The following is an 18,475-nucleotide window of genomic DNA, read 5'->3' as shown; positions in this document are numbered from 1 at the left end:
AATTTCACTCTGAATTTATTTTGTAGCTCCATTGTGGCCAATCCATTATTAACTCATGAGATGGCGTGTTGTCTTAGTTTTGCTCTGTGTCTTTCGAACTAGCTCACTATTATGTGTATGTGTGTGTTGGAAGGGAGGGTGGGTGATAGTAAATGCACGCAGTGGGTCACAGAGGACATATATAATCTCTCTGATTCTGAGTGCAAAAAAAAAAAAAAAAAATACGCAACCCAGACATTACTCTCTCCTATAAATGGCAATATCTCCATCTAGTGGTGAAAATTACCTTAATTGTTTTTACTGTCAGATGAGAAAAAGCCACAAATTTGTCTCAGAACGTAATTTGTATTTTACCTTCACAATATAAATGTTTTCCCAAGAGGAATAGATGTTCGTCATATCAAATTGGACCCATCCCATGGCCTTTGCAAGGGAAAAAGTAATTCTATTTACCTCAAAAGAAGTTTGTCTTCCACTGTCACCTGATACCTCGGTACACAGAATTTGTCCATAATTTTTTTCATGGTTTTTTCTTTTACAACGTATTGGGAGGGAAGTAGTGACAAAGTGTAATGAAATAACAAGCTGAATGAATTTTATATGGACTCATATTTGATCTAAGAAGTAAATTACTCAGCCAATTTCTCATCTCTCATAAAACTATTTTTTCATCAATGGTATATCAATTACGCCACAGTAAACTAGTATACATTTTTCACGTATATACAAAGAAATAATATTTTTCTTTGAAAAAATAAAGGCTAAAGCAGAATGTTAAGGTTTTCCCTATTTTATAACTTATTGCAATCTCAATCATAAAAAGCTCTTGCAACATGAAACCAGTTATTTAAGGCTGTCTTTTACGAATGCTCTTGATTGCATTTTCGTTATTGTTAATGCAAGTGGGAAATTGTTTTAACTAATATTCCTACTCATCTCCAATTATACAGCTTGTACTCACACATTTATTTAGGTAAATATAAATATGGAGTCACCAGGTAGAAAACCAGGAGAGTGAAGGCGGCCTCTGGGCACACAGCAGAGCCCGTTAGGTGGCAGCACGCGCACGGTCTCAGCTTGTTTCAAATCCTGCTGCTTGTACTCGGAGCCCCTGAACCCCAGGTTTGTTTGTGTGCCATGGCAGTTTGGTATCTCCAGAGCGACTGAGTCCAGTAACTCGATGCAACAGAGTCCGATCTTTCAATCCAGAATGCCAACTGATTAATGTAAAATTGAACGTATTTTTTTTCTGATATGTTAATATTGGAATGTGTTAACCAAAGAACCTTATGTCAGGGTATCTAAGAATTTGAACGAGTTTGTGGCCTGGACAAGTGTTTTATCCAGCTTATGTCAAAATCCGGTGACTTTTTTCTGTCCAATACTTTCTTCCCTCCCTCTTTCCCCATCTCCTTCCTTCTCTTCCTCCTCCTCTTTCCTCTTTCCTTTATCCTTCCATTTTTCTTTTTTCCTTCCTTTTTCTTTTCCTTCTTTCTTTCCTTCCTTTCTTTTTTCTCTTTCTTTCTTTCTATACTCCTTCTTTCCTTTATTCTTTCCATCCTCCCTCTCAGGGCCCTTCCCTGGCTTCTTTCTCTTAATAATAACACTAATAAGATTAATAGCAACAAATAAAAGGGAAAAATATGTTTGTATGTGCCAGTCTCTGTTGTAAGAACTTTACTGAGATTATCTAATTTAATCCTTCTAACCTTAACTATTCTAACCTAAGCATACAGTAGGAGTAAACTGAGGGATACTTTCATTAAGTAAACTGTTCAATTTATTAATTCAGAATATATTTTTTGGACACTATGTAATCAGGATGCAACAGTGATCAAATCAGATAGATGTTCTCAAAGAGTCTGCATTCTGGACAGAAAATGAACAGTTTAACAAAAAATATTATGGCTTGTGATAAGTGTCATGAAGCAAATGAAAGGAGTGCCATGATGAGACAAAGATTAGAGCTTTTTTTAATAAGGTAGTACATATGAATTGTACATTTCATATACATATGTACAAATCTAGGTTATAAAGTAACTGTATTCTCAAGATCTGGAGTCTTGCTTATGTGGACAGGTTTTGAGCCTGGCATTTTTAGACTTTTTGGACATTATACTTTTTCTTACACATTGTAGCCTTTATGTTTGTATTTTCCTCATCTTTCTTTACTTTATGAAAAGATTAGGCTGTAGTTACCTTAAATAAAATATGGCAATCATACTTTCTTGAACTACACCCCTATTGAACAATATGGTTCTTCAGTGACATATTCACAGATGATATCTCACTCACTTGTATAGATGACTAATCTCATCCATTATGTATTAATTTGTACCTTAATTTTAAGTTATGAGGACTTTCCTATATTTCTCCATACCTAACATTTATGTGTCTATGCACACACACATTATATTTTAAGAAGAAAAAATTGAGTTTAAAAAATGGATTTATAGCCACCTGAGAAAATGTACAATGTCGAATATAACCATTTTGCTAATTTTATGTAGTTTAAAATATTTGTTATATTATTTCATTTCCAAAAATTAACCCTTTGGTGCCCCAAATTCACTATCCTCAATTCACATGATACAGAAGAAATAAGCAGTAAGCATTATAAATGTGAGGGTATTGAAAATAGTGATGAAAGAAGGAAAGTGTAGAATCCAGGTTGAAAATAGCAATATTTAAACTGCATGAAAGAATATCATTTTTTATTGAAGCACGGTTAAAACTTTAAAGATATTCTTCAAAAGAGATTCACAGCTTTAAAATAGTCAATGCTTTCATTTATTTTCTGCACCACTAAAGCTTAAGAATGCCTGTCATATTAAAATTTCTTGGTAAAGGGACCACACACAGTGGCTCATACCTGTAATCTCAGCGCTTTGAGAGGCTGAGGTAGGCAGATCACTTGAGCCCAGGAGTTTGAGACCAGCCTGGGTAACATAGCAAAATCTTGTCTCTACAAGAAAATTTAAAAATTAGCTAAGCATGGTGGCTCAAGTCTGAAGTCCCAGCTGCTTAGGAGGCTGAAGTGGGAGGATCACTTGACCTGGAAGGTCAAGGCTGCAGTAAGCCAGGATTGCACCAGTGCACTCCAGCCTGGGTGACAGAGCAAGACCCTGCCAAAAAAGAAAGAAGAAGAAAGAAATAAAGAGGAAAGAAAGAGAGAAAGGAAAGGAAAGGAAAAAAATTTCTTAATAAATAAAAAATAATATTTCATATATCATCACACCATTAGAGGATTGTTAGGGACAGTCAAATTATATAAAATAGAGTGCTTGATGTGCATTACAGAGAAACCATAAGGATAGCATTATCTAAAGAATCAACGGATTTTCTGACCCCACAGTGTCTAGTGAGTAATAGCTATTAAATAAATATATCTTGAATGTGTTAATAAATACATGGAAATTAAAATTTCTCATGTTGACACAGTTATAATAGTCTCAGAAAAAGAAATATTCATATCCAGTGTATTCATTCAGCAATATTTATAAATACAGGTATAAATTATATAGATAGTAAATATGTAATATTAAAAGCATAATAAATGTGAATATAAAAATAAACAAAATATACAAAATATGTGTGTATAAATATATATTAAATATACATATATGTATATTGTATATATTGAATACACAATATATAAACAGCTGTGTATATATACACATCTATACATATATTCTATATATATACACATATTAAATAGATGTATATTCAACATATATATTATACATATATATGTACTGCTCTTTCTAACTTCTAGGAGCTACATAGAATCTTAAGTTTTACTTTTAAGAAATAGGGCTTTCATTTTAATGGAGAAGACATATTAATAACTTATTACAAATTAAACAGTTTAATTTTAATTATCATAAGCTCCAAGAAGAATTTCAAGAAACTAGAAGAATATAGTAACAAGGGTGATTCACTGTTGGGAATCATTGGTCTAAAGTAATAAAAAGCTAATGAGTTATCAAAGACATAAAATGTTTTTAACAGCCTCCAAGAATCAATTTAAGCCCTAGCCCTAGCTCTAGAGGCTCAGATTTTCAGGACATGTTTATTCCTGTTTTATATTCATATAAAAGCAAAAAGTAAAGTTCAAATTGATAAAATAATCTAATAATGCTATGGCAATCAAAAAGACTGTACTCTCTCCTCTTGTCTGAATAGTATCAGAATTAAATATTTTAGATTCTACTGTAAAGTAGGCAAGCAAATTAGATAGCAGTATTAGGTCAGTGTAAATTTCCTGATTTTGATAATTTTACTATGATTTTGTAAGAAAACATGGTGTTTTCAGAAAACACACGTCTAAATATTCAGTGGCAGAGAGATATCATGCCTAAAAGTTACTTTTCAATAGGTCAAAAATTGTGTGTGTGTATGTTGTGTGTGTGTGTGTGTGTGTGTGGAAAAAGGACAGAAAAGGAGTAAAATATTAAAATTTGAGGATCTGTGTAAAAAGTATATCAGAATTATTTGTTCTATTTTTATTACATTTCTGTAAGTCTGAAATTCTTCAAAATAAAAAAAAAAATACAAACAGTGTTTGAAAAAATCATACTGAGCATGGTTCCTGGCACATAAATTCTTCATGAGTGTCAAGCTTAGATTCATAGTTTTTACTGAAATTACGAATTCATCACTTATGTTTTAGTTCTTACATTGCTATAAAGAAATACCTGCAACTAGGTAATTTTTAAAGAAAAGAGGTTTAATTGGCTTACACAGTTCCACAGGCTGTACAAGAAGCATGGCACTGGCATCTGCTTAGTGTTTGGAGAGGATTTGGGAAACTTACAATGATGGCAGAAGGCGAAGGAGAAGCAGGCACGTCTTACATGGCAGGAGCAAGAGGGAGTGAAGGAGGAGGTGCCACACACTTCTAAATGACCAGATCTCACGAGAACTCACACACTGTCATGAGGATGGTACCAACAGGATGGTGCTAAACCATTCATGAGAAATCATCCCCATGATCCAATCACCTCCCACCAGGCCCTGCCTCCAACACTGGGGATTACAATTTGACAAGTGATTTGGTGGGGATACAGATCCAAACCATATCAACTTGATATGACAAAACAAAGTAAATAAATCTCTGCCATTCAACTTTTAATACACAAGGTAAATTTTTAATTCACAAAGTAAAAAGAAAAATATCTGTGTGTTATATTTACGTTAGAAAAGACACTTCACAATGATGCTTATAAACTTTTCGTTTTTTAGTTTTTAAAAAAACTGACCTGAATGCAGAGTTTTCCTTCCCTTCTTCTTACACACCCAAGAAGAATAAATTATTCACAATGATAAAGGCAAGAAAATGTACCATCAACCAGCCACTTAAATGTTGAATTTCTATAATATGGAAAGCTGATAAGGTCCTACTGATGGATAAATTAGAATTTAGAAAACAACACGAAACATGTGTTTGAGAAGGCAGAAAGAAAAGATGAGAGCAGGGGTTACTGTCAGAGTAATAAGTAAAAGGCTGAACACAGAATGCATTAGCCTCCATGTTTGCAGGTGGCTGAGATATATACACCCAAATAATGGGATGGAAGGAGAAGGTAGACTTATAAATGTCTATTCAGCCATAGAAGGGAAGGCTAAGAGATTGCAAAGTTGCTGTCCAGGGGCGTTGATGTTATTAAGCCTATTGGTCAACCCTACAACCATGCACTTCTAGATCTCTTGCTATGAATGGCAAATAAATTCTTACCTAAATAAGCCATAATGATAATCAAGTTTTCTTTTATCTGGAACCAAAAATATTCCAGAACTGACCCAACATTTAGATGTGTAAATGCAATTATCAGAAAAACTCAAAATAACTATGTAATTAACAAGTAGTAGTAGGAGTAAGTAGGGCCAGAAAGATTGAGTAGGAAAGATACTATCTTCATCTTTTGCAATAGGGCTGTTAATATATATTTTTAAAAGTTAATGAATTAAGAAAGAAATTTACATGTTTGTAGTAAGAATTACTGAATTGAGCTACCTACAAAAGTAAAAATACGGATTTTTCAAATGGATTTACCTGGGACCATGGTACTTTCTCAGGTAATGGAAAAATGAATTAGAAAAAATTGACATGCATTTCAAATAAAATAATACAAATGATATATGTTGAGACTATGAGATGAGGGAAGATATCATAGAATATGGTATCTGATATCATTTTCTTAATTTAGTAACATGTTTATGTTTATTTGTACATATATTTCCTTACGGCATTTATAAAGAAATACAAAAATTATTGAAAATATTTTCTAGTATGTGTTTTGGAATTTTTTCTCAAGAATAGACAAAAGAAAATCAAAAAGTTTTTTTCTTCACACAGCTGACAAAGAATAAAATGTTCACAATGGAAAGAAAATACGTGGTCTTTGGGAGCAAATTTTTTAAATCCCTGGAAAGAAGTAACTAAATAATTGTCTGATTTCATATGCTATTAATAGGTGATTTTTCCCATCTGCCTTACATTTCCATTTGCAGTTATCTGTTTTCATGTCTTCTCACGGTGTCAGGTTCACACCCTCAATTTGATGTTAGTGATTTTAAACAATTGAAAATCACTCTTGAGGGTGTGACCTGGCTTTGGACAATCTGCAATAAATCCAAGAGTCACAGCACCAGGAGACAAGCAGTGAAGAGTATTGTATTTAAAAGCAAGAATCATTCATCCAGGGACTGCGACTTGCCAGACTTTTCTCTTAAAATTACTGAGTTCTAAATGAAGTTATTCATTCTTATTGATAGTTTCTATAGTTAAAAGCCAGCAAAATGATCCTGCCAGTAAACATCACTGTTTTCTTTTTTTTGTTTCCATCCCCAGTGATCAGCACTGGCAGCAATCAGTGCCCTCACTACATTTTCATTTATTACCAGTGCAGATGATGATTCTGTTAAGAGGTTGGCATGCTTTATCCATTTCTCATAGGCACATTCACTTTTCCAATAGGCACAAAATTCACTTTGGGATAGAAAGGGAGGCAGGATGAGCTTTAGCTCCCCAGGGACAAGCAAGGGTTCAACAGGTCACTAGATGTGCAGGGCTAGGCATCTGAGAAGCCAGTGCTCACACATTAGATTTGAAGGACATAAATTCAAATGAAAGATTAAAATATACATGTGGATGATATCATGTGACCATTCGTAAGGCAAATAGACCACCCTATACAGTATCAATAACAATAAGACAGTAATCAAAGGAAGCAGAACACATGAACCCATGTAATAGGAGTAATGACCAGAGAACCACAAGAGAATCAAAGGATGGAAGTCATTGAAGGAAGAGAAGACATAAAAGAACCTGTCAAATATGGTTAAAAAAAAATTTAAAAATGATTATTTTATTAATTGATAAGGTCATTGATGATTGGCCAATATTATTTCAGCAGAGTAATGAGGAGTAAACAGGAGTGAAGTGGAAATGGTCACTGAGATGTACTCTTTTAGGAAGTATGAAAGAGAAGAGTAATATCATTTGGCTCTCTGTTCCCACCCAAATCTCATGTAAAATTGTAATTCCCAATGTTAGGGGAGGGAACTGGTTGGAGGTGATTGGATCATGGGAGCGGGTTTCTCCTCACTGTTCTCATGATAGTGAGTGAGTTCTAATGAGATCTAGTTGTTTAAAAGTGTGTAGCACTTCCTCCTTTGCTTTCTTTCTCTCCAGCTCTGTCATGTGAACAAGGTACTTGCTTCCTCTTTCCCCTTCTGCCATGATTGTAAGTTTCCTGGGGCCTCCCCAACCGTGCTTCCTGTGCAGCCTGCAGAACCGTGAATCAATTAAACCTCTTTTCTTAATAAATTACCTAGTCTCAGGTAGTTCTTTGTAGGAGTGTGAGAATGAACTAATATAAAGACACAAGAATTACTTGTGTGATTTTTAAAATTCTATGCTCTATTAATATTTTAATTGATGTATAATAATTATACATATTTATGGGGTATCTGTAATATTTTGATACCATAGACAATGTGTAATAAGCAAATAAGGCATTTAGGATATGCATCACCTCAAATATTTATCAGTGTGTGTGTGTGTGTGTGTGTGTTGGGAACATTTCAAATATTCTAGCTATTTTGAAATGTACAGTACATTGTTGTTAACTATAGTCACTCTACTTATGCTATCAAACACAAGAACTTATTTCTTCTAGCTAACTGTATGTTCATACCAATTTAACCAACTTCCTTTCATCCCGCCCACCCTTCCCAGATTCTGATAACTATTATTCTACTCTCTATCCAAGTGAGATCCACTATTTAGCTCCCACATATGAGTGAGAACATGTGGTATTTATTTGTCCTTCTGCGGCTGGCTTATTTTACTTAACATGATGACCTCCAGTTCTATCCACGTTGCTGCAAATGAGAAGATTTTATCTTCTGTTAGGAATAGTATTCAATTATGTTTTTATCTATTTATCTATTGATCACGTTTTTATCCATCATGCATTAGTGAACACTTAGATTGATTTCATGTCTTGGCTATTATGAATAAACTGCAATAAACACGGGAGCGTAGGTAATTCTTTGATTTACTAGTTTCCTTTCCTTTGGAATAAATGCCCTGTAGTAAGATTGCTGGATCATATGATAATTTTACTTTCAGTTTTTTGGGAAATCTCCATACTGTTTTTCATAATGGCTATACTAATTTACATTCTCACCAACAGTGTAGAAGTGTTTCCTTTTCTTTGGATCATCTCTAGAATTTGTTAATTTTTTGTCTTTTCGATAATAGCCATTTTAACTGGAGTGAGAAGATATCTCATTGTGGTTTTGATGTGCATTTCTCTGATGATTGGTGATGTTGAACATTTTTTTCAAATATCTGTTGATCATTTGTATGTCTTCTTTTGAAAATTGCCTATTAAAATTCTTTTCCCAATTATTAAAAAATTATTTGGTTTTTTATTTGCTGTTGAGTTGTTTTAGTTCCTTTTATATTCTGGATAATATTTCCTTGTGAAATAAATAGTTTGGAAATATTTTGTCCTATTCTACAGCTTCTCTCTTCATTCTGTCAATTGCTTCCTTTGCTATGCAGAAGCTTCTTAGTTTAATGTAGTCTATTTATCTATTTTTGTTTTTGTTTCCTGTGCTTGTGAAGTCTTAGCCGTAAAAACTTTGACTTGAACAATTTCCTAAGCATTTCCCCTATGCTCTCTTATAGTAGTTTTATAGTTTTAGACCTTATGCTTAAACTTTGTTTCATTTTGAGTTGATTTTTATATAAGGTGAGAGATAAGAGTCTAGTTTTATCCCTCTGCATATAGAAATCCAGTTTTTCCAACGTGAAGAACTGAAGAAAGTATCTTTTCCCCAGTATATGTTCTTGGCACCTTTGTAAAGAATGAGTTTGCTGTAAATACATGAATTTATTTATGGGTTCTCTATTCTGTTTATTGTTCTATGTGTGTGATTTTAGACCAATGTCATGCTGTTTTTGCTACTATAGCTTTGTAGTATATTTAGAAGTCAGGTAGTGTGATGCCTCCAGCTTTGTTATTTTTGCTCAGGATTGCTGGGTCTATTCAGGGTATTTTGTAATTCTATACAAATTGTAGGAATTTTTTTTTCATTTCTGTGAAGAGTGACATTGGCATTATGGTAGGAATTGCATTGAATCTATAGATTGCTTTATATAATATGGATATTTTAACAATATTAGTTCTACTGATCTATAAGTGTGGCATCTTTTTCCATTTATTTGTGTCCCCTTCAATTTCTTTCATTAAATAATTGAATGGAAATTTTACAGTTTTTCTTTTAGAAATCTTTCATCTTATTGTTTAAATTTATTCCTAGGTATTTTTGGTAGCCACTGTAAAAGGCATTGCTTTATTGATTTCTTTTTTCAGCTAGTTTGTGATTAGTGTGTAGAAAAACTACTGATTTTTGTATTTTGATTTTGTATCTTGCAGCTTTACTTATTTATCAGTTCTAAGGGTTTCCTGGTGGAGTCTTTAGTTTTTTCTATATATAAGATAATCCTTCCTGCAGAGAGGGAAAATTTGACTTCCTCTTTTCCAGTTTGGATGTCTTTTATTTATTTTTCTTGCCTAATTGCTGTCACTGGGACTTTCATGTTGTGTTTAGTGGAGTGGTGAGAGTGGCATCCTTATCTTGTTCCAGTTGTCAGAGGTAAGGTTTTCAGCTTTTCTCCATTCAGTATGATGTTAGCTATGGGTTTGCTATATATAGCCTTTATTATGTTGAGGTATATTCCTACTATGCCTAACTTGCTGATAGTTTTTATCATAAATGAATGTTAAATTTTATCAAATGCTTTTTCTGCATCTATCTAGATAATCATATGGTTTTCAGGCTTCATTCTGTTAATGCAATGTGTCACATTTATTGATTTGCAGTGATGAACCATCCTTGCATCCCTGGGTTAACTCCCACTTGATTATGATGTACTGTCTTTTAGATGTGCTATTTAATTCAGTTGGCTAATATTTTGTTGAGAATTTATGCATCCATGTTCATCAGGGATATTGTCATGTAGTTCTCTTTTTTTGTTGTTGTATTCTTGTCTGGTTTTGGCATCAGGTAATGCTGACCTGGTAGAATGCGTTAGAAAAAATTTCCACCTCTTCAATTTTTTGAAATAGTTTAAAAAGAATTGGTCTTAGCTCTTCTTTATAATTTGGTGGAATTTAACAGTAAAGTCATTTAATCCTAGGCGTTTCTTTTTAGGAAGACTGTTTATTGCTGATTCAGTCTCATCACATGTCACTTATTTGTGCTGGTTTTCTGTGTCTTCCTGGTTCAGTCTTCATAGATTGGATCCAGGAATTTATCCATTTTCTCTACATTTTCCAACTTGTTATCATATAGTGGTTCGTAACAGTCTCTAATGATCCTTTGTATTTCTGTGGTATCAGTTGTAACGCCTCCTTATTTGTTTCTAATTGTATTTGTTTGGGTCTTCTTTCCCTTCTTTTCTTTTGGTCAGTATAGCTAGTGGTTTATCAAATTTGTTTATCTCTTCATAAAACCAATTTTTGGGGTTTTTTATTTTTCTATTGTTTGTTTCCATTTTGTTCAGTTCTGCTCTGATCTTTATTATTTCTTTCCTAATTTTGGGTTGTTCCTGCTTTTCTAGTTATTTGAGAACCTTCATTAGGTTATTTGAAATCTTTCTACTTTTTGATGTAGGCTTTTATGGTGATAAACTTCTCTTAGCACTGTTTTTGCTATATTCCATAGGTTTTGATATATTGTGTGCCAATTTTTATTTGTTTCAAGAATGTTTGAAGTTTTTTTCTTAACTTCTTTATTGATCAAATTGTTGTTCAGGGGTCTGTTGTTTAATTTCCATGTATTTGCACAGCTTCCAAAGTGCTCTGGTTATTGATTTCTAGCTTTATTTTATTGAGATCTGAAAAAGTACTTGATACAATTTTGATTTTTAAAATTTGCTGAGACTTGTTTCATGTTCTAACATACGGTTTGTCCTGGAGAATGTTTTATGTGCTGATGAGAAGAATATATATTCTGCAGTTGTGTGATGTAATATTCTGTAAATGTCTGTTAGGTCCATTTAGTCTATCGTACATTCCAAGTACCATGTTTATTGATAAATATTTGTCTAGATGATGTGTCCCATGCTGAAAGTGGGGTGTTGAAGTTCTCAGCTATTATTGTATTTAAGTGCCTTTCTGTTTAATTCTCATAATACTTGCTTTATATATTGAAGAGCTCCAGTGTTGGGTGCAGATATATTTACAATTGTTATATCTTCTTGCTGAATTATCTTTATATAATAATCTTCTTTGTCTATTTTTATTTTTGACTAAAAGACTATTTTTTTCTGATAAGAGTGTAGTTACTTCTGCATATTTTTGGTTTTCATTTGTGTGGAATATTTTTTCCATCCCTTTTCTTTCAGTCTATGTATGTCTTTACAGGTTTAAATGAATTTTTTGTAGATGGCATATAGATGTGTCTTGGTTTTTTGTGTGTTTTATTTATTTATGTTTTTATCCATTCAGCAAGTCTATATCTTTTAATTGAGGAATTTAAAACATGTGCATTTAAGGTTGTTATTGATAGGTGAGGACTTGTTCCTATCACTTTGCTCATTGTTTTCTGATTGTTTTGTATATTCTGTTTCCTTTTGTCTCTTCCATTGTTTACCCTATGATTTGTTGGGCTTTTTTTGCGATAACATTTGACTCCTTTCTTCTTCTCATTTGTGTATCAGCTCTACAAATTAGTTATATACTTTCTTTGTTATGTTGATGATAAATATTATCCTTTCATTTTCAAATGTAGAACTCATTTAGGCATTTCTTGTAGGGTCAGTCTAGTGGTGATGAATTCCCTCAGGGTTTGCTTGTCTGGAAAAGATTTTATTTGTCCTTCATTTTTGAAGGACAGCTTTTTTGTGTGTAGTATTCTTGGTCATTGGGGTTTGGGGTTTTTAATACTTTGAATATATCATCCCATTCTCTTCTGGCCTGTAAGATTTATGCAAGAAGTTCGCTGTTAATCTGATGAGAATTCCCTTACATGTAACTTGATATTTTTTCTGTTTTTAGAATCTATTTCTGTCTTCTTTTGAGAGTTTGACAATAATGTGCCTAGGAGAATATCTTTTTGAGTTGAATCTATTTGGTTATCTTTGAATATCCTGTACCTGAATATCTATATATCCTGTAAGACTTGGAAAGTTTTCATCTATTTTTTGTTAAACAGTTTTTAAATGTCCTCGGCTATCTCTTCTTCTAGAAATTCCAAAATTCAAATATCTGATTACTTTATGGTGTCCCATATGTGACATAGGCTTTCATTCTTTTTATTATTTATTTATGGGTCTTACTGGGTTATTTCAAATGACCTGTCTTCACGTTCAGAAATTCTTCCTTCTGCTTGATCTAGTCTATTGTTGTGGCTCTTGATTGTATTTCTTATTTCTTACCTTGGACTCTTCAGTTCCAGGATTTCTATTTATTTCTCTTTAATATCTATCTTTTTGTTGAATTTCTCATTCAGAATATATATATATTTTTCTGATCATTCTGTATTATCTGTATTCTCTTATATCTCTTTGAGTTTTGAGTTTCTTTAATATCATTATTTTGAATTCTTTCTCAGGTATTTTATGTGTGTGTGTGTGTGTGTGTGTGTGTGTGTGTGTGTGTGTATAAATTGTTGGTATCTGTTACTAGAGAATTATTGTATTCCTATTGGAGTGTAATGTTTCCTTGCTTTATCGTGCTTCTTTGTGTCATTGATATCCGTGTATCTGATCTAACTGTCACGTCTTCCAATTTTATTGATTGGCTTTTATTTTTTTAAATAGAAGTATCTATAGTGTTGGTTGAGTAAGGTGTTTTTGCTCTGATTCTGGTGAATGCAGTAGTGTAGTCTCTGATTTCTTTGGCTATAATCAGTGTTAGTGGTGTCTGTGAGTTTCTCAGTGACTTAGGCTACAGCTGCAAGTGGATGCTTTGGTGAGCCTTTACTGGGGATGGAGACACCAGGTGAGGCAGTCCTCAGGCACCAGTGGTGGCAACAGCTGGCTAGGCGGGCTGGTTCTTGGGACCTCAGGCAGTATACATGGGTGTTGGTGGTAGTGGGTCCAGGAAGGCCAGTCCTCAGCCTTCCAGGCAGTTTTCTTAGTAGTGGCGGTGGGCTGGGCAGGTGGGTAAGTCCCTGGGTCCTCAGGTAGTGTGTGTGAGGTTGGCAGTGGGTAGAAAGGGCCTTTCCTCAGGATCCTTAAGGTGTACATGGGTGCTGGCAATGGCAGTGTATTAGTCTGTTCTCACGCTGCTAATAAAGACATACCTAAGACTGGGTAATTTATAAAGCAAAGAGGCTTAATTGACTCACAATTCCACGTGGCTGGAGAGGTCTCACAATCATGGTGGAAGGTGAAGGAGGAGCAAAGTCACGTCTTACATGGCAGCAGGCAGAAAGAGCATGTGTAGGGGAACTTCCCTTTATAAAACCATCAGATCTTGTGAGACGTACTCACTATCATGAGAACAGCATGGGAAAGACTCTTCCCCATGACTCAATTACCTTCCACCTGGATCCCTCCCATGCCACATGGGAATTATGGGAGCTACAATTCAAGATGTGATTTGGGTGAGGACACAGCCAAACCATATCAAGTGGGCAGGTTGATCTGTCCCCAGGCCCCAGAATGATGTGTGTTGGCACTGGTGGTGGTGGTGAAGGTGGCAGTGGGCATCATGTGTCTTTCCTCAGGCCCCAGAACCAGTCTTTAGGTCCTCTGAAGGCATATGCAGTTGCAAAGTATTCTTGCTATTGAAGGGGATAGTTGCTGTCAGTGGCAGTGGCAGCCATCTCTCAGGCTCTGAGGAGTGCACACTTCTGATCTCTTTGTCCTGGGGCAGCCTCCCTAATGTGCCTCACCACACATTCCTCGAGGTGTAGGACACTGTGTTGGCTAAAATGCTGGAAACCCTGTCTCACTGCCTGGTCTAACCAGCATTGTGCTGCTGCAGCCCTCTAGGTGAATGCGGAGGGATGTCAATGGTTCTCCAGGGATGTGGGGATGTATGGGACTGTTGGGCCTGAGGGAAGAAATGCAGTCTAGTGGGATCTGAGTTCTCAAACTGATGCCATGGTGCCAACTTCTTTGGTCTCAGTGGGTGAGTGTGACTCAGCATTAATTCGCTCTTTGGAGTAATGCCATTGTGTGGACTCCAGATGAATTCCAGTGTTCTCTTTTAGATGTTCTATTCGATGGATGTGCAGTTATGTACTGCATTGGTTGTTCTTTGTGGAGGAGACGAGTGCCAGGCACCTTTATTCAGCCATATTGAAGCCCCTCCCATCCATTAATACTATGCAAGGTAAATCCAAATTATCTTTCTGATGCTTTATTTCAAATAAATATTATAAATATATTATATAAAATCATTCTATATTTCCACAGTGTATATATGTGTGTGTGTATATATACTATATATATACACATACATATAATATATACTTCTTACCCATTGTTGACAATTTTAGTTATTTTATATTCTTTAAATTTTTTTCCCAATATTTTTCATGCCTAGGGCTTATGGGTCCTAGGTTAGATTTCAGACCTTGTGAAGCAACAGAACATGCTTTTACATTTTACTTTTACATTTTGTAATACAGTACTTTTTCATTTTTTAATTATTTGTATACACTTAGAAGGAAGTTTTAAAACATTACCACTAGATGGCAGAAAAGATCAAAAGTTGGATGAAACCATAGGCAAACATTTTCATGAGTGATCATTTAAAATAAATATTCATTTTTATCTTTTATTATAAATTGACAATTTTTGATTATATAAATTTATGGAGTACAAAGCGATGTTATAGTTTATGAATACAATGTGGTAGAGTTAAATTAAGCTAATTTATATATCCATTACCTCAAACAATATTTTTTTGTGGTGAGAACATTTGCAATTTAAATTTTAAAATATACAATTCTGTATTATTAACTATATTTCTCATTCTATGTCATAAAACTCAAAAGAATTTTTTCTCTTTTCTGAGATGTTGTACCATTTGACCATCATCTTCCCATTCCTCCCACTCCCTGGTCTCTGTAACCACCATTCTGCTCTCTGCTTCTATGAGTTAAATTGTTTTGGACTCCATATGTAAGTTAGAACATGTGGTATTTGTCTTTGTTTCTGGCTTATTTCACTTAGAATAGTGTTCTCCAATTTCATCTATGTTGCCACACATGAGAAAATATCCTTCTTTTTTAAGGTTGAATATGCACTTGATTGTGCATATGTACCACATTTTCTTTATCCACCCACCTGTGCCTGGTCACTGAGGTTGATTAAAAAACTTGGCTATTGTGAACAGTGCTGCAATGAACATAGGAGTGTAGACATCTCTTTAACAAACTGACTTCAATTTTTGGGGGTGCATACCCAAAAGTGAAATTTTCGGATGATATGGTAATTCTTGTTTTTGAGGAACCTCCACCAGTTTTTTACAATACCTTTATTAATTTAAATTTCCATCAACAGTGTACAAGAGTTGAAATTGTACATTTAAAATCATTATAAATTATATTGCCAAATACTATAGCTAATGCATATCAAAAAATATGCTGACATACTTGGGAAATCTATGGAAATACTGAAGCCAACAGATTAAAAATTTCAGCCTAGTAACGCTATGCCTGTTTGTATCACAGTTGTGTCTTTTACAGCTCCCTAGAGAAAAACCTACAAGCTTTGTACAGGATATGAGAATCATGTTGAAAATATTATAGTTCATTTCTGTTCTTTCTGTCAGAAAATATGTTCTCCAAAAAGTGCAATAGATAAATTTCTTTATTTAGTATTCTAGCATTCTTTATTCCAACACTTTCCTCATTTTTCTAGATTAATTGGCTAATATCAAACAGTATTAAGACAGTACATCATCATTCTATAGTAAATATATTTACTAGCCGAGTTTTTCTATTTAAAATAATTTCATGGTTCTTAATTTTTATGCCACCATTTCATTGGAGAAAGGTTATACTGTTCTTTACTGTCAAATATGAGTAGTTATGATAGGATATTTTAGTTATTAAGGCTTTGCACTCTGAACAACACCATTTAGGCCCTTTAATCAAAACTCAAAGGATACTTTTAATGACCACATAGACATATTCACCTCCTACCACAGAAGTAGAATAGTTTGGTGAAGAACCCAGTGAATCAGAAATTCCTCCTCTCAGCTCTGTTTTGATGTTATTTTTCACTAAACAGCCCTCATGATGATTTACCCATTATTTCACTGAAGTGGGTAATGCTGTCCTTAGCTTATGGTGGCAGCAGAAGCCATGGCCATATATTAGATCAGATGCTATTTATTTTTGTTTTTATTTTTTTGCAGATGCAAAATTCTTAAATGTTTTAAATGAAGGCCGAAGAGAACCAGTAAAGGAAGATTTAAAGTATGAAGGAGCAATAATATGCCCCCACCAATGTCTTTTCCTACTAAACTCATCAAAACAAGTCACAGAGAAGCAATGGGCAAAATGTATTCACTTTTTAAAAATCTTCACTTAATACATGGTTTTATTGCAGTGTTCTTTTATATAGGAAGTCAAATTTGTAACTTTTAAAAATAAATGAGATTTTTGTTTTATTTGTTGTCTCAAAAATGTTTACAAAACTCACTGAAAGCATAAATAAAGATTTTTTTTGTACATTTAAAATAATTTTAGAAAAACTATCACATATGACTAGGACATACATTTACTATGAATCACAGCTTATATGTACAGCAAATGTACAATCCTTTTAATTTGTCTTTGGTTAATCTGACCTTTCTAATCTCTCTAGTTTTCATACACTAGAAATAAAAATAACTTTGTGTCTTACCTTATTTAAGATCTGATAATGACTGTCCTTCTTGGAATAATAGCAGTCTCTCACATCCCAGTTAACCAAATACAGACTTTGGCCTCCAATATCAAGGATCCCCCAAGTGGAGAAGAGATGTTAACAAGCAAACAGTAGAGTCAGAAGACACTGGGCCAGAGATGTCAACCCTTAAACTCTACAATGATATCTGTCCCCGTGTACACACTTCCCAGCCAGGAAAGGAAGAGGTGGAAGAGAAATTGAAAACTAAGCTTTATTTTTCTAAACAGATGAAATTGAAAACTAAGCTTTGTTTTACTAAACAAATTGAGAAATAATAAAAGGTAAATTAAAAGAGCTGACATGGTGGCGCATACCTGTAACTCCAGGTATTCAGGAGCCTGAGATGGGAAGATCACTTGGACCCGGGAGTTTGAGACCAACCTGGGCAACATAGTGAGTCCTCATCTCTACCAAAAAAATTAAAAATTAGCTGGGCATGGTGGTGCATGCCTGTAGTTCCAAATACTCAGGAGGTTAAGGTGGAAGGATTGCTTGAGCCCAGGAGTTTGAGGCTGCAGTGAGTTATGATTGTGCCACTGCCGTCCAGCCTGGGTGAGAGAGCAAGACCCAATCTTAAATATGTAAATAAATGAGTAGTAAATTATCAGATCAGACTAAGAGTCATACCAGATGGCAATAAAAGTTAATGTCTCCCCTCCTTGAGTGTGAGTATTCATTAAGGAGAATAGATTATTTTTAAGCAAAAAAAAGAAACTATATTCAAGGCCATCTTCATGGATGTACAATCTGCACACGCTCACAGGGTCCTATGCTCAGAACAGCCCCATATTTGATTTAATAATCTACTCTCATCTTCTTGAAATTAGTAATTTTTTGATAGGGGCCCCCTTATTTTTATTTTGCATTGTCCCCACAAGTTATGTAGCCATGCTTCACTATATTTTCTTGTTTATTTTTCTTGCTTTTTTCAAATTATGATGTGAGTTCAACTTGTTATCCCACTACACACAGGCCAAAACCTTGTATTCTTTCTCCCTCCCTTTCTTCTTTCTTTTTCTCTTGAGAATTAACATACAATTT

The 18,475-nt window shown here is 34.2% G+C and overlaps 1 long non-coding RNA gene across 1 annotated transcript; it reads left to right on the top strand.

Annotated features, from left to right (window-relative positions):
- The first annotated feature begins 1,118 nt into the window (after positions 1–1,118).
- Positions 1,119–17,084, top strand: LOC129524423 (uncharacterized). Its single transcript, XR_008668176.2, has 3 exons — positions 1,119–1,226; positions 14,743–14,864; positions 16,899–17,084. It is a non-coding gene; the product is annotated as an uncharacterized lncRNA (long non-coding RNA).
- Positions 17,085–18,475: the final 1,391 nt, after the last annotated feature.

Source organism: Gorilla gorilla, chromosome 13 (genome assembly GCF_029281585.2).
Source record: "Gorilla gorilla gorilla isolate KB3781 chromosome 13, NHGRI_mGorGor1-v2.1_pri, whole genome shotgun sequence".
In the NCBI taxonomy this organism is placed as follows: domain Eukaryota; kingdom Metazoa; phylum Chordata; class Mammalia; order Primates; family Hominidae; genus Gorilla; species Gorilla gorilla.
Note: the sequence above shows the minus strand (reverse complement) of the source record. Positions and strands in the feature narration are given on the sequence as shown.